Here is a 14679-nt window from a genome sequence, read left to right on the forward strand (position 1 = left end):
CCAGGTCCGAGGTCGAGCGCCTTAGCCATTAGGCCAACTACTCTATACATTTAAAAGGTAGAAGAACCATGCCAGCAAAGTAGTTCCTTGTGTCTGCGTTGTGCTGTGGGCGTGGGCTGGGGGTGTGACTAACGCTGGGGGCGTGCGGTACGGCCATCACATCGTGGGCTGTGGGCATGTGCCGGGGACGTGACAAACGCTGGGGGCGTGTGTCCGCCCTTCATGCCCTGTGAGTCGTACATACAAAAAAACAATTACGTTGCTGCACAGCATCAAGGGGCACGCTGGGGTCATGAGAAACACTGAGGGCGTGTGTCCGGCCTTCATGCAATGTGAACGCAATTGCCCCGCATCAAGGGGCACGCTGGGGGCGTGAGAAACGCTGGGCGCGTGTGCTCCGTTCCGCCCTTCATGCCATGTGGGTCATATATTAATCAGAAGATCGTCTGCTGTGGCCTTGTGGTGGGGGCGTGACAAACGTGTTCACCTGGAGGACTGGTAAGTAACGTAACTGCAGCCTCTCCTGCGCGCTGTTACTGAACTCTCTCAATTAACGAAATTACACGCGCCTGCTACCATCATCCATGGCTCAGGTGGCGGATCAGTCCCCTAATTACACGCGCCTGATAACATCAACCAGGGCTGCAGCTGGGCCTCAAGCGGGGGAACACACGCCTGCTAACATCAAACAGGCCTGCATCTGGGCCTCAAGCGGGGGAACACACAAAGGAGCGTGTCTGCGGGGACAATTACTGCAGCCTCTCCTACTCGCTGTCACTCAACTCTCTCATTAAACGGATTTACCCACGGCTGATAACTCTCTCATTCAACGACATTACACGCGCCTGCTAACATCAACCAGGGCTGTAGCCGGGCTCAGGCGGCGGATCGCTACACCAATTACACACGCCTGCTAACATCAACCAGGGCTGCAACTGGGCCTTCTCCGTCCCTATTCTAATGAAACAAAAAATGTTGTCTACCGTGAGATTTTTAAATAAATTGCCCTTGCCAAATACACACATTCTATTTCATACCCGGACATCTTTGGGACGGGCTGCTAGTCAATTTATAAAAAGAACACATTTTTTTGGTAATTTGGGACACCAAAATCATCAGAATCAGGTAAGTAATTTTGGAGTTATAGATTTTACAAGAAAACAGTAAAATACACAAATACCGGTTTTTGAGGTATGAGCCTCGAACTCGGTAATGTTGTCCTATGGGAGAAAAGAAAAACCAAAGGTGGTGATGGACGGAGCATTGACAATACAAACACTCACCCCCAGTCAACTGATCTGGGTTTAATCCAAAGACATATAAGGCAAACATATACTTGTAGTCAAAGTTCTGGGATGCCCTTTGGTACTTAAAGTGCTAGGGGGCCAAGATCCAAAGAACACCAGCAGTTTTAGTTTACCTGCCCTGGTGTGTCCAGCTGCAGAGGTGCTGGATCAGTTGGTAGCCTCAAACTCTTCACCACTGAAGTCAATAGTCACCTGAAAACAAAGGCTGCAAAGGGGGACTTGAGGACACGTCTGGCAGAACCGAAAGGGGCTTGGCTCGTGAGGGTCTTTGGAGCAAGGTTGTCATGAATCCGGGCTGTGGAGCTTGGTGCAGAGGTGTTTGGCCAGCTGGCCAATTGCATTGGAGGATTTCACGGTTCTCGGTTTGACCTGTAGAGGGGAGGAAAACAAGACAGCAGAGCCACTCAAAGTATAAGCCTTTTCAGTCCTGAAGTCCCTCATTGTGCAGGTTGGCTTTGACAGTGCTAGTGTCCAGGAAGGACACCTAACAAGCCTTGGTTGCTGCAAGTGCTATGATACCCAGTGTATTGGTGCAGGGGGAATTCCGGAGGGTCTAGCGTCTCGAAATACATTGGAGAGATGGGGCTTGGAACAGTAAAAACCTCTTCCTGTTGTGATGCTCCCTCGGTGTAACCGATGGCCAGCGAAACATGTACCGGACAAGTGCAGTCGGTGCCTGCAGATGCAGGGTGATGGCTCCACCACCCCAAGGGAGATGCTAGATGGTTGGTGAAGTGCTGGACAGTCCTCCAAGTGTTGAGGGAGATGCACAGCTTCTGGACGAGTCGGTTCTTTGCAATTGTTGTGGTGCTAGCAGCCAGGCAGGGTTTTGTGCCTAGTTCGGTGTAGAGTGTCTGTTCTCATTGGCGCCAGCTCTTCTTTGTCCTCTTTCTGTTCCTAGGTAGATGAATCTGTCTCTCTGGTGTCGGGGGAGACCACTAAATACGGACTTTGGGGGCATTTAGGGGAGTTTAAGGCAATAGCCAATGGGTTACCTACCCCTTCCTGCGAGAAGTGGACATAATCCTGACCCAAAGTTCCTAGTTTCACCAAAACCAAGATGGTGGAAAGTTTTTTGGACTGTCCACTTCAAGTGGTCCACCTTACAGGTGTGCCTAGCCAATACCACCCCCTTTTGTACCGCTTTTGGCCGCCTTAAGAGTGGCAGGGTATGCTCAGACGTGAGTCCCTTGCTCACTTTGCCACTTGATTCAAGCAAGCCGGACTGAAGACGGCTGTAATGCCAGAAACCGGTCCTCGGAAGCTTGTTTCCGGTCCAGGGAAGGCATGGCTTGGCAGTTCGGGCTGGACTGTTCCCATGAGGCACAGGGTCAGACTGATTTGCATATAGCCATGTCTGAACTGGGGTGGCAGAGTGGGCTAAAGAACAGTGATGGATTAAACCCAGATCTTTTTACTGGGTGTGAGTGTTTGATTGGTTCAGATGCTCCGTCCATTACCACCTCCTTTTGTACCGCTTTTAGCCGCCATAAGTGTGGCAGGGTATGCTCAGACGTGAGTCCCTTGCTCACTTTGCCACTGGAGTCAAGCAAGCCGGGCTGAAGATGGCTGTAATGCCAGAAACCGGTCCTCGGAAGCTTGTTTCCGGTCCAGGGAAGGCATGGCTTGGCAGTTCGGGCTGGACTGTTCCCATGAGACACAGGGTCAGACTGATTTGCATATAGCCATGTCTGAACTGGGGTGGCAGAGTGGGCTAAAGAACGGTGATGGATTAAACCCAGATCTTTTGACTGGGTGTGAGTGTTTGATTGGTTCAGAGGCTCCGTCCATTACCACCCCCTTTTGTACCGCTTTTGGCCACCATAAGTGTGGCAGGGTATGCTCAGACGTGAGTCCCTTGCTCACTTTGCCACTGGATTCAAGCAAGCCGTGCTGAAGACGGCTGTAATGCTAGAAACTGGTCCTCGGAAGCTTGTTTCCGGTCCAGGGAAGGCATGGCTTGTCAGTTCGGGCTGGACTGTTCCCATGAGGCACAGGGTCAGACTGATTTGCATATAGCCATGTCTGAACTGGGGTGGCAGAGTGGGCTAAAGAACGGTGATGGATTAAACCCAGATCTTTTGACTGGGTGTGAGTGTTTGATTGGTTCAGATGCTCCGTCCATTACCACCCCCTTTTGTACCGCTTTTGGCCGCCATAAGTGTGGCAGGGTATGCTCAGACGTGAGTCCCTTGCTCACTTTGCCACTGGATTCAAGCAAGCCGGGCTGAAGACGGCTGTAATGCCAGAAACGGTCCTCGGAGGCTTGTTTCCGGTCCAGGGAAGGCATGGCTTGGCAGTTCGGGCTGGACTGTTCCAATGATGCACAGGGTCAGACTGATTTGCATATAGCCATGTCTGAACTGGGGTGGCAGAGTGGGCTAAAGAACGGTGATGGATTAAACCCAGATCTTTTGACTGGGTGTGAGTGTATGATTGGTTCAGATGCTCTGTCCATTACCACCCCCTTTTGTACAGCTTTTGGCCGCCATAAGTGTGGCAGGGTATGCTCAGACGTGAGTCCCTTGCTCACTTTGCCACTGGATTCAAGCAAGCCGGGCTGAAGATGGCTGTAACGTCAGAAACCGGTCCTCGGAAGCTTGTTTCCGGTCCAGGGAAGGCATGGCTTGGCAGTTCGGGCTGGACTGTTTCCATGAGGCACAGGGTCAGACTGATTTGCATATAGCCATGTCTGAACTGGGGTGGCAGAGTGGGCTAAAGAACGGTGATGGATTAAACCCAGATCTTTTGACTGGGTGTGAGTGTTTGATTGGTTCAGATGCTCTGTCCATTACCACCCCCTTTTGTACCGCTTTTGGCCGCCATAAGTGTGGCAGGGTATGCTCAGACGTGTGTCCCTTGCTCACTTTGCCACTGGATTCAAGCAAGCCGGGCTGAAGACGGCTGTAATGCCAGAAACCAGTCCTCGGAAGCTTGTTTCCGGTCCAGGGAAGGCATGGCTTGGCAGTTCGGGCTGGACTGTTCCCATGAGGCACAGGGTCAGACTGATTTGCATATAGCCATGTCTGAACTGGGGTGGCAGAGTGGGCTAAAGAACGGTGATGGATTAAACCCAGATCTTTTGACTGGGTGTGAGTGTTTGATTGGTTCAGATGCTCAGTCCATTACCACCCCCTTTTATAGCCCGTAAGAGTGACATGACTTCTGACTATCTAATTTCCCGCCAGCTCTGTTGCAAAAAGGGCTTTAGGGCAGGGGGTGGTGTTCCCCAGGTCTGGGGGAAGCTAGGGTTTCATTTCAAATATGGTAGAGTCTTTGAAGCCTCTGGTCTTGTGATGCTAATCTGCTAGCTATCCTGCTGAAGAAGTGAACACCTTCCGCCTGAGAAGTCATTGTTTCTGACCTCTGAGGGCATGGGCCCTCCCTTGCCGGGGATCAGAAACTTATCTGTGATGGCAGGCTGGAAGATACCAGTCAACCAGCACACTATGTGACTAGTAAGGTTTCAGGGGGCACCTCTAAGGTCATAATAAATCTGATACTGGCACCAGCATAGATTTATGAAGACAAGGTGTTTGATATCAAAGACCATTACTTTCAGTGAAGCCATCATATAGCTGGGTAGTAACCAGTGGCCAGTACATGTCCTTAAGATGGCTTCCTGATCACTTGCAATGTCTAGAAATGGAATTAGGCATTACAGGGACACATCTGGTCGTGCAGATGTGCCCTCACAAGTAATACAATGGCACCCTGCCTTAGGGCTCTAAGGCCTGCTGTAAGGGTGACTTACATATAGTGCATGCAGTGTTCATGGGCATATCACACAATGAGTGCACTATGTCATGTTTTCAGAATGGTTAGCACCATTTCACGCATCCTGCAATGGTAGTCTGCATGCAGTTTGTGTGTGTCCTTGAGGGTGGCATTATACATGCTGCAGCCCTTATAGATCACCTTTAGTACCCAGCCCCTGGGTACCAGGGGTACTGTTAACTTGGGACTTACAGGGATGCTAAAGTCCTTGCCAATTGGGTTACAATTGCACATCTGTCATGTTTTAAGAGAAAGATCACTGGCACTGGTGTTGTGTAGTTCCTAGGAATCCCCAGGACCTGTGCATTTTGGATGACCTAAACTAAGGGCTTGGTATCCAAACCAATTTCGAACAATCCCACAGGATACGTCAACCGTTAGACCAGCTAGCTCTACAGTGCAACTACCACCCTCCGGTATCTTACAGTGGTGTAGGTAGTTTCTGGCAACCACTGAACAAGATAACCCCAATTCCTCAGGGATTGTGGAAAACAGTACAGTACTTTTCGCTCAGTCACTCATGCTTACTTATTCTCAGAAAATGCACAGGATGGCGATTAGGACGTTTCAATAAGTATTTATTGGTCCAGTCTCAGTCTTGTTTAAAACACATTTGCTGTGACAATCAGGTGACAGAAGCATATGAAAGTAAGTGCAAGTACTAATATAGTAAACAGTAGATACAGTTATACCATAGTGCTAAGAAGAGGAACATGTACAGCTCAGCTAAAAGGGTAGCACCTGCATACTCCTATAATGCGCACCCTACATAATTTGCCTAAATGTACCTAGCCTAGATATGTAGGTGTAGCATGTATATGTGTGTGTGTATATATATATATATATATATATATATATATATATATATATATATATATATATATATATATGTATGTATGTATGTATATATGTATATATCCAAGAATCCCCTAGGAAAGAACCAACCCCCTCACCTGATGGATGGACCCTGTCTTTGTTCCAAGGATGACACCCCGCAAGGGATGTCAGACCGCTGCATGTCGAAGATTCAGCATGCAGGACCCTTTGTCAGCGTGGAAGGAATTCTCCTCTAATTTGCAGGGGGGAATAAGGGTCTTATATACTAGAGTGGTCACTCCAGGGTTTCTTCTAGAATCAATATGTTTTGAAAACAATCATAAATGTTTTGGAAACAATCTTAAAGGTTTTCTAAAACAATGCGATCATGCACAGTGGGCTGTTGCCAAGGATGAAAAAAGTGCTGACCCTTATACAGAATAATTATATATTGCCTGAGGGCATGTTTATGTATGTCAGGTACAGGGATTATGACAGAATACTAAGAGCCTGGTGTTGAAGAGACAGGAGCAAGATACTAGGTAAATGGTCACCTGTCAGCACCAAGAGACCTGCTGGCGTACGTGTGCTTTACAAATTTCCCATAACATAACATAACATAACATATTGTCATGTGGATAGGACAAAGTATGTAAAAAGGGGGCATACATGACAGGACTAGCTTATAAGACATGACACTGGGGCCTGGTTAGCAAGGACCCAATGCATTACTAATCAACAACATCAGTACTAGTGAGCAAAAAGTGGGGGCGACCATGTCAAAATGTGGGAATTTCCTACACCCTCGACCCAGTCATTACAAATATGTGGTCTAAGTCGGGGTGGTCCATAGCTGAGCCATTAGCTGAGGGTAGGTGGTGTTCGTGAAACATTTCCTGGTTTGTTTCCTGTCTCAGGATTGGGTAACATTCTTCATAGGTAATGGGGACTAAGAGTAATGATGTGTTGTATTCTGTTGGAGCCGTGCTCTGGATTGTTAATTCTGAAGTAAGGTTAAGCTGTGGTTGACAATCGATCTTACCAGCAGTTTATGGCATCTGACGAAGGAGGCAGATATGCTTGCATCGAAAGAACCAGGTCCCAGGCCAAGAAGTGCCTACCTGAACCTGTGGGGGATCTTGAAACTATAGACCAACCACAACCCAAGAGAAAGAGCAAGAGGGTTAAGGCAGTGCCTTCCACCTTGCCCCAGGTTGAGGATCAGCCCTCTCAGGAGGATGATTCTGTGATCCAAGAGGAGACTGTCCTGGAAGAACTTGAACCTGATCAGGTTGAGTTTCTGGGGACAGGGGGACCCTCAAGAGAAGATCTGGGGCAGGCTCAGTTAACTTGTCCTTCTCTTGAACCCCTCACACAGCAGCCTGCTGCTGAGGCTGCTGGGAATGCTCAAGGTACCCATAGAGTGTATTGGGATGATGGGCTCCTTTATTCAGAGGCTAGATACCCCAAGCCTGGTGCTACCAGGAGGTTGGTCATGCCTCTGCAATTTAGGGGCTTCCTTCTAACCTTGGCCCATGAAATTCCTCTAGCAGGACACTTAGGCCAGAATAAGACTTGGGAAAGACCTGTCCCTCACTTTCACTGGCCTCACGTGTCAGAGAATACCAAGGAGTTTTGTCGCTCCTGTGACACCTGCCAAGCCAGTGGCAAATCAGGTGGCACCACAAAGGCCCCCCTTATACCACTACCTGTGGTGGGGGTACCCTTTGAGAGAGTTGGGATAGACATTGTTGGACCAATGGATCCCCAAACAGCATCTGGGCACATATTTATACTGGTGGTAGTGGATCATGCCACCAGGTATCCAGAGGCAATTCCCCTGAGGACCACAACAGCTCCTGTTGTGGCAAGGGCCCTACTTGGAGTTTTCTCCAGAGTGGGCTTTCCAAAGGAGGTACTTTCAGACAGAGGTACTAATTTCATGTCTGGATATTTGAAGGCAATGTGGAAAGAGTGTGGAGTGAACTATAAGTTCACCACACCCTACCATCCACAGTGCAATGGGCTTGTTGAAAGGTTCAACAAGACCCTAAAGGGAATGATAAAAGGGTTACCTGAAAAGCTTAGGTGAAGATGGGACATCTTTTTACCCTGCCTACTCTTTGCTTACAGAGAGGTCCCACAAAAGGGGGTTGGCTGCAGCCCTGTTGAGCTTTTGTTTGGACACCCTGTAAGGGGTCCCCTGTGTCTTGTGAAGGATGGGAGTTACCTCTCAAAAAGCCTAAACTTGATATTGTGGACTATGTACTTGGTCTCCGCTCCAGGATGGCTGAATACATGGAGAAGGCAACCAAAAACCTTGAGGCCAGTCAAGAATTACAGAAAGCATGGCATGACCAAAAGGCTGTGCTGACTGAGTACTAGCCAGGACAGAAGGTGTGGGTGTTGGAGCCAGTGGCCCCAGCAGCCCTCCAAGACAAATGGTCTGGACCCCACACCATACTTGAGAAAAAGGGAGAGGTCACCTACTTGGTGGACCTTGGCACCCCTCGGAGCCCCCACAGGGTGCTCCATGTCAATAGATTGAAATCATATGTGGACAGGGCAGACATGGGCTTGCTCATGGCAACAGATGGGCAACAGGAGGAAGAGAGTGACCCTCTCCCAGACTTGTTATCCCAAAACCCTGATGATGGTTCAGTGGATGGAGTAGCCTTGGCAGGCAGCCTCTCTGACCAGCATCAATGGGACTACAGACAGGTTCTGCAGGCTCACAGACATATGTTTTCTCTAACACCCAGTCAAACTAACTGGTGCACCCATGAGGTGGACACTGGTGACAGTCTTCCTGTGAAGAATAAAATCTACAGGAAACCTGACCATGTCAGGGATTGTATTAAGGCAGAGGTGCAGAAAATGCTTGAACTTGGAGTTATTGAGCCATCAGAGAGCCCCTGGGCCAGCCCAGTAGTCCTTGTGCCAAAACCTCATACCCAAGATGCAAGAGAGAAATGAGGTTCTGCGTGGACTATAGAGGTCTCAATGCTGTCACTAGGATAGATGCTCACCCTATTCCAAGGGCAGATGAGCTCATAGATAAATTGGCTTCTGCCAAATTTCTGAGCACATTTGATCTGACAGCTGGCTATTGGCAAATCAGGTTAGCTGAGGAGTCTAAGGCCAAAACAGCATTCTCAACCCCCAGTGGACATTATCAGTTTATGGTAATGCCCTTTGGTTTGAAGAATGCACCTGACACTTTCCAAAGGTTGGTGAATCAATTCCTTGCTGGGTTGGATGACTTTTGTGCAGCTTATCTAAATGATATTGCTGTCTTCAGCTCCACCTGGGAGGATCACCTGGTCCAGCTGAAGAAAGTTTTGGAGGCCCTGCAAAAGGCAGGCCTAACTATCAAGGCCACAAAGTGCCAGATAGGGCAGAGCAAGGTTGTGTACCTGGGCCACCTAGTAGGTGGGGGTCAGGTTCAACCATTGGAGAGCAAGGGCCCGATTCACAGAACTAACTTAAGATAAAATCCTAAACTTACTACTTTTGGTATTCACAGAAGTTAGGATTTTGTCTTAAATCTGTCTTAAGACAAACTTAAGACAAAATCCTAACTTCTGTGAATACCAAAAGTAGTAAGTTTAGGATTTTGTCTTAAGTTAGTTCTGTGAATCGGGCCCCAAGATCCAGGCCATACAGGACTGGGCTCCCCCAACTACAGAGAAACAAGTCAGATCCTTCTTGGGCCTGACTGGGTATTACAGGAAATTTGTAAAGAATTATGGGTCCATTGTGACACCATTAAATGATCTGCCATCCAAGAAGATGCCTAAAAATGTTCAGTGGACAGGTAACTGTCAAAAGGCATTTGATGACCTGAAGAAGGCCATGTGCTCTGCACCTATCCTAAAGAGTCCTGACTACTCCAAATAGTTCATTGTCCAAACAGATGCTTCTGAGTTGGGGGTGGGAGCTGTGCTTTCACAACTTAATGTAGATGGTCAAGACCAGCCCATTGCTTTCATTAGCAGAAGGCTGACCCCTAGAGAGAAACGTTGGTCAGCCATTGAGAGGGAGGCCTTTGCTGTGGTTTGGGCCCTAAAGAAGTTGAGGCCATACTTGTTTAAGCCCCTCTTGTGGCTCAATCAGATGAAGGGTGAAAATCCCAAACTGCTCAGGTGGTCCATTTCCCTACAGGGGATGGACTTTACAGTGGAGCACAGACCAGGGACTGACCATGGCAATGCAGATGGTCTCTCCAGGTATTTCCACTTAGAACATGAAGACTTATCTGGTCAAGTTAAGTTTAATGTCCCTACGTTTGGTGGGGTGGGGGTTATGTAGGAGAATAGGGTCTGCTTTCCTATGGTCACCCCAGATTTTTGCTTTTTGCTTCACTGGTTTTCGACTTAATGTGGCTGTGGGCCTGCTAATAAGACCCACAGCCTGCTGTTCTCTCTCTAAATTCACATACATGTACTTTAGGTACATCACCAATTGGGTATTGGATCACCTTATTAGCCCCTGTACAGCGTACTATAGGTACCCAGGGCATAGGTGCATCACAGGCCAACCAGGGGCTGCAGCATATCTTTTGCCACTCCTGGCTGGTCATCCAAACAGACCAATGCAAAGGTGTAAACCCAGGCCGAAAAATACAAAAACAAACACTGGCTATTCAAAGGACAGGGTATACATAAACCAACACACAACATACTATACTGATATATAAAAATTTAATTATATTGATAAAAAAGATTAAATACATATAAACATATATACATAATGCATTTGATACATTCGATACAATAAAACATTCTGATTAATTTCTTAAAAGGGACATTTGTTCTGTTAGAAATGCTGGATTAACAATATAATCATCCCAGATTGTGTTAGGAGGGCTGTTGTCTGTCAACGCGTTTCGACACGTAATGGTGTCTTCATCAGGACAAATATTATGCAGCCAGATCTCTTTATTAATGGGGTAAGGCCCAAATTCCAAGAATTCCGTTTTTGGTAAAATCAGTTGAAATCTTTAAAGCTAGACTGGCCTTATCAGCATTCTGAAGTTTTCATAACAGAAAACAGAGAGTGGGGCACCTTTCTTTTCTTTTTCTCTCAGTCTTGGTATGTGAAATCTGTAGCTGGTGATTTCACTGCATACATCCCACTCTTCGCTTCAGAGAGTTAAAAATGATGTATTCTTTAAAAACAGATATTCTTCATAGATTAAACTTTTGGTGCCATGTTTCCTCGGCTCCCAAAGCTTGAAGAAATAAAAACAACAGCCAGAGACGTCGTGTGTGGGTTGGGTTTGCCTCTCTTTGTTAGTTGGGTGTCTAAAGACCTTGTTTATTTGGCTCCAGGAGCATGACTCAAGTGGTGAGAGCAGTTCTTCGCGTTATAACGCGAAGTTTTCTTGGCTTCCCAACTTCAAAGCGTATTCTTAACGTGGTATTTCCAAACGGTAGGGCTTATGGCAAACTCGTACTTCACGGCGGTCCGGCTGGTGCAGAAAGGGAAAGAGACACAACTGGCTGATCACTCAGCTGGGGCAAGGTCGTGTAATCACCCCTTGTTTAGATATAGTATACCTATGTCTAAACCTATATCTGGACACATATATGCCTATAAGTCACTCCTATGGCAGGCCTTAACAATCCTGGAGGCAGAGTGCTTGGTATTATGTGAGATGGTGCTCTAGCATGAGCTGAGCCTGTCTGCAGCTTTCGGAACCATTTCCCTTATAGCTTCTTCCAGGGTATTGCCATACCATATACTCTTAAGTGCATTATAATCCTCGCGGTTATTGCTAACTTTGGTTTGGCTTCATCAAAACATGTCGTGTAAGGTGTCATACACTTTGGAATACTACCCCCTCGCCAGTTCTGGCGACGGGGGTAGCATTCCACCCTTCTAGAGGGAGAAGACATGTAACTTTACTTAAATGCGGTTAAATCTAACCAGAGCCCCAGCATCACAAAATGGATGCTGCTGCCACAGACACGAGTCTGGCCTCCTGCTGCTGACCGAAACTCCGGCAGGGGAGGCTTGGACAAAAGGTATCCTGTCACAGGGAGGTGTTACACCACCCCCAGACAGGAGATAGTGGATTGAGGCAGGCAGGGCGAGTGAAACTAGACACTGCCTGGGGCGCACAAGGCTCCCCATGTATATCCCAGTTCAAACCGGTGCTGGGGCACGCCAGCCCCAGCTCTGGTGCGAAACTGGACAAAGGGAAAGGGGTGTAATCACCCCCTTCCTGGGTCCCACCCATAGGAGGGACCTAGCAGGATATCCAGCCCCATGATTTGGAATAAAGGTAGGAGCTGTGCCCATAGACTTTAGATAATCCTGACTGAAACTTTGATACAGAACTCTGGACCCTTTGACATCCCACTCGACGTGGAAGACTGAAGAATCTCCATTTTGGTCAAGGAGTGACCACCCTGTGCAAACAGGCACCATCCAGCGCCCAACAGTTTGCTTTGTTGCAGCTCCAGCCGGAGCTCGAGCAACAGAGATCGACAAGAACCGGATTCCCAGACATCCAACTGCCCGATCCACAGCCACTGCAAAGCTGAGACCCGTGGAGGCGACGTGAGACGTGGGACCGGCCATCTTGAAAAGACTGCAAAGTGCTGATCGTGCAGCTCCCGTGGCACCCTTGAAGCTGTGCATTGGGGTTTGAGAAGCCCCAGCCCGGAGCAACTCGTGCACCGAAGATCACCCCTCCACATTCACCGAGTGCTGCGTGGGGCCCTTTAGCTTATTCCTGCTTGGCGCGTCTCTTTCCCGTTGGCTAGTGGTCACTACGATGACGAATCTTTGAAACTACTCTGCTAGTCTGGTTGCTCCAGACTGGCCCTCGCTCCCCTGAAAAGGAGCCACCTCTCTGACCTTGCTGGTCCGAGTAAGAAGCGATCTTCAAATCCTGCGTGGGTTGCATTTGCAAAGGCCTGTTAACTCCGATCCGGAAGCCAACACCGCCGACAGTGAGAACCTTTGTGGGACAGCTCATGATCCACTCCTGGTCATCCTCGATGCCCCAGAGTCCACGTGGCAGCGGAGACAAGCTTCTCGACAACCACCTGATTGCGCCCGACATTGCCTAGTTCCTTCCTGGTTCCATCCTGGTCACTGGCTAGTGACCCAGACTCTGTCCCCTCTGCTTTCAGGTACTCTACATCTTCGATCCACCCTTGGATCCACCCTGACTCTTCTCTCCTGGCCGCCTGCAGCATCTTCATCTCCAGGCTCCATAGAACTCCACGACGAAACCCGACACACTTTGGCACCTATGCACCCGCTTCCTGTGGGTGAGGTAACAATCAAACACCGGTGCTCCTGTAGTGGTTTACACCTCTAGTGTCCTAGTTTAAAGTGGTTTAATTCTATTCCAGTGGAAGACTTCCAAAACAGTAACTTTATAAATTTTACGTGCCATCGACTTTGCATTGGTGCATGCGTGTGCTTTAGGCACTGCACCCGTGTCCCGCGGGCCTCTCCCGACTTCATCACTGTTAGTCCCGAGTAGTCCCAGCGATTCACAAGGCCCTAGGCCCTACCATTGTTCGAGAGGGGGTACTTATACCACTATTTTAGTATATGGTTAGAGTGGCCACCGGGCCTATCCAAAATTGTGCAACTTTTGAATGTTTAACTGTGCTTTTGTTTAAACGCTTGTGCCTCTGCACTCATAAAGAGTACAGAGGATTATTCTAGTAATAAATACATATATTTTTTATAATATATAACTTGTGTGGTGTCCTTTCATTTGATATTACAGGATTGCATATGGTAAAAAAGCTGGCTTCACATGCCCTCTTGAGTTAAGCCTAAGACTGCTTAGTCCATGCTAGCCCTAGGATAGCTTGTCTATAAGGTTGACTTTACAACCACCACCATAAGGGATTGTTTGGACTAATACAAGGTGCTCACTAGAATAGTGAACATCATACATCAGGCCAACTTCTCACAATACTTTAACAAAAAACTACTTGATGGCATTGTTATTCATATGTTGATCGCAACAGAAACAATCAACGAAAAACCTGAAAGAACTAACAGAGCAACAAGGCATGTACTATTAGCACTCACCAAAATTTAGGATACCCCTTCGAAAGTAAATGGAAACTCTTGGGAAGCCTGTAAATGAAAAGAGAAAACAAATTTGTGAAGATAAAGAGAATATTTGGTTGATAACAGAATATGTCATGTTTTTGCTGCTAGCTAGCATTGAATCCCTGTGAGCAGAGTACTGACAATCTAGAGTACCCTCATCAGTATCTGTAGTGAGACCACCGGATACGCTCAGGATGACTTCCGGATTGATCCATAGCATACCATGACAAAGCAGAAGATTATTATTATTATTATTATTATTATTATTATTATTATTATTATTAATGATTTTAATTTATGAGGTGCAATAGCTTCCCAAGAAGGGTTTCCCGGCGCCGACCAGGCCAAGGAACAGAAATCCGCTACCGATTATTGATTAAAAAATCAGGTTTTTAAGGATTTGCGAAATTGGGAGTACATCGTTTCCTTCCGCATAGGTGTTCGAAGGGAGTTCCAAAATGAAGGGCCAAGATATGTGAACGATCTGCCGCCCATGCAGGATAGTCTGACTCTAGGCACAGAAAGTTTCCCTTGGGTGGACGAGCAAAGACAGTGCAAAGGCGCGTAGGGTTGAACTAAGGACTGCAGATACTGGGGGGGTCACCTGTTTTGATTTTGAACATGTAGCTCAGGGCTGAGCCAATGAAGGACAGCTCTAGGAATCTGGCAAAGCAGTCTTGCGGCATAA

Source organism: Lissotriton helveticus, chromosome 1_1 (assembly GCF_964261635.1).
Source record: "Lissotriton helveticus chromosome 1_1, aLisHel1.1, whole genome shotgun sequence".
Taxonomy (NCBI): domain Eukaryota; kingdom Metazoa; phylum Chordata; class Amphibia; order Caudata; family Salamandridae; genus Lissotriton; species Lissotriton helveticus.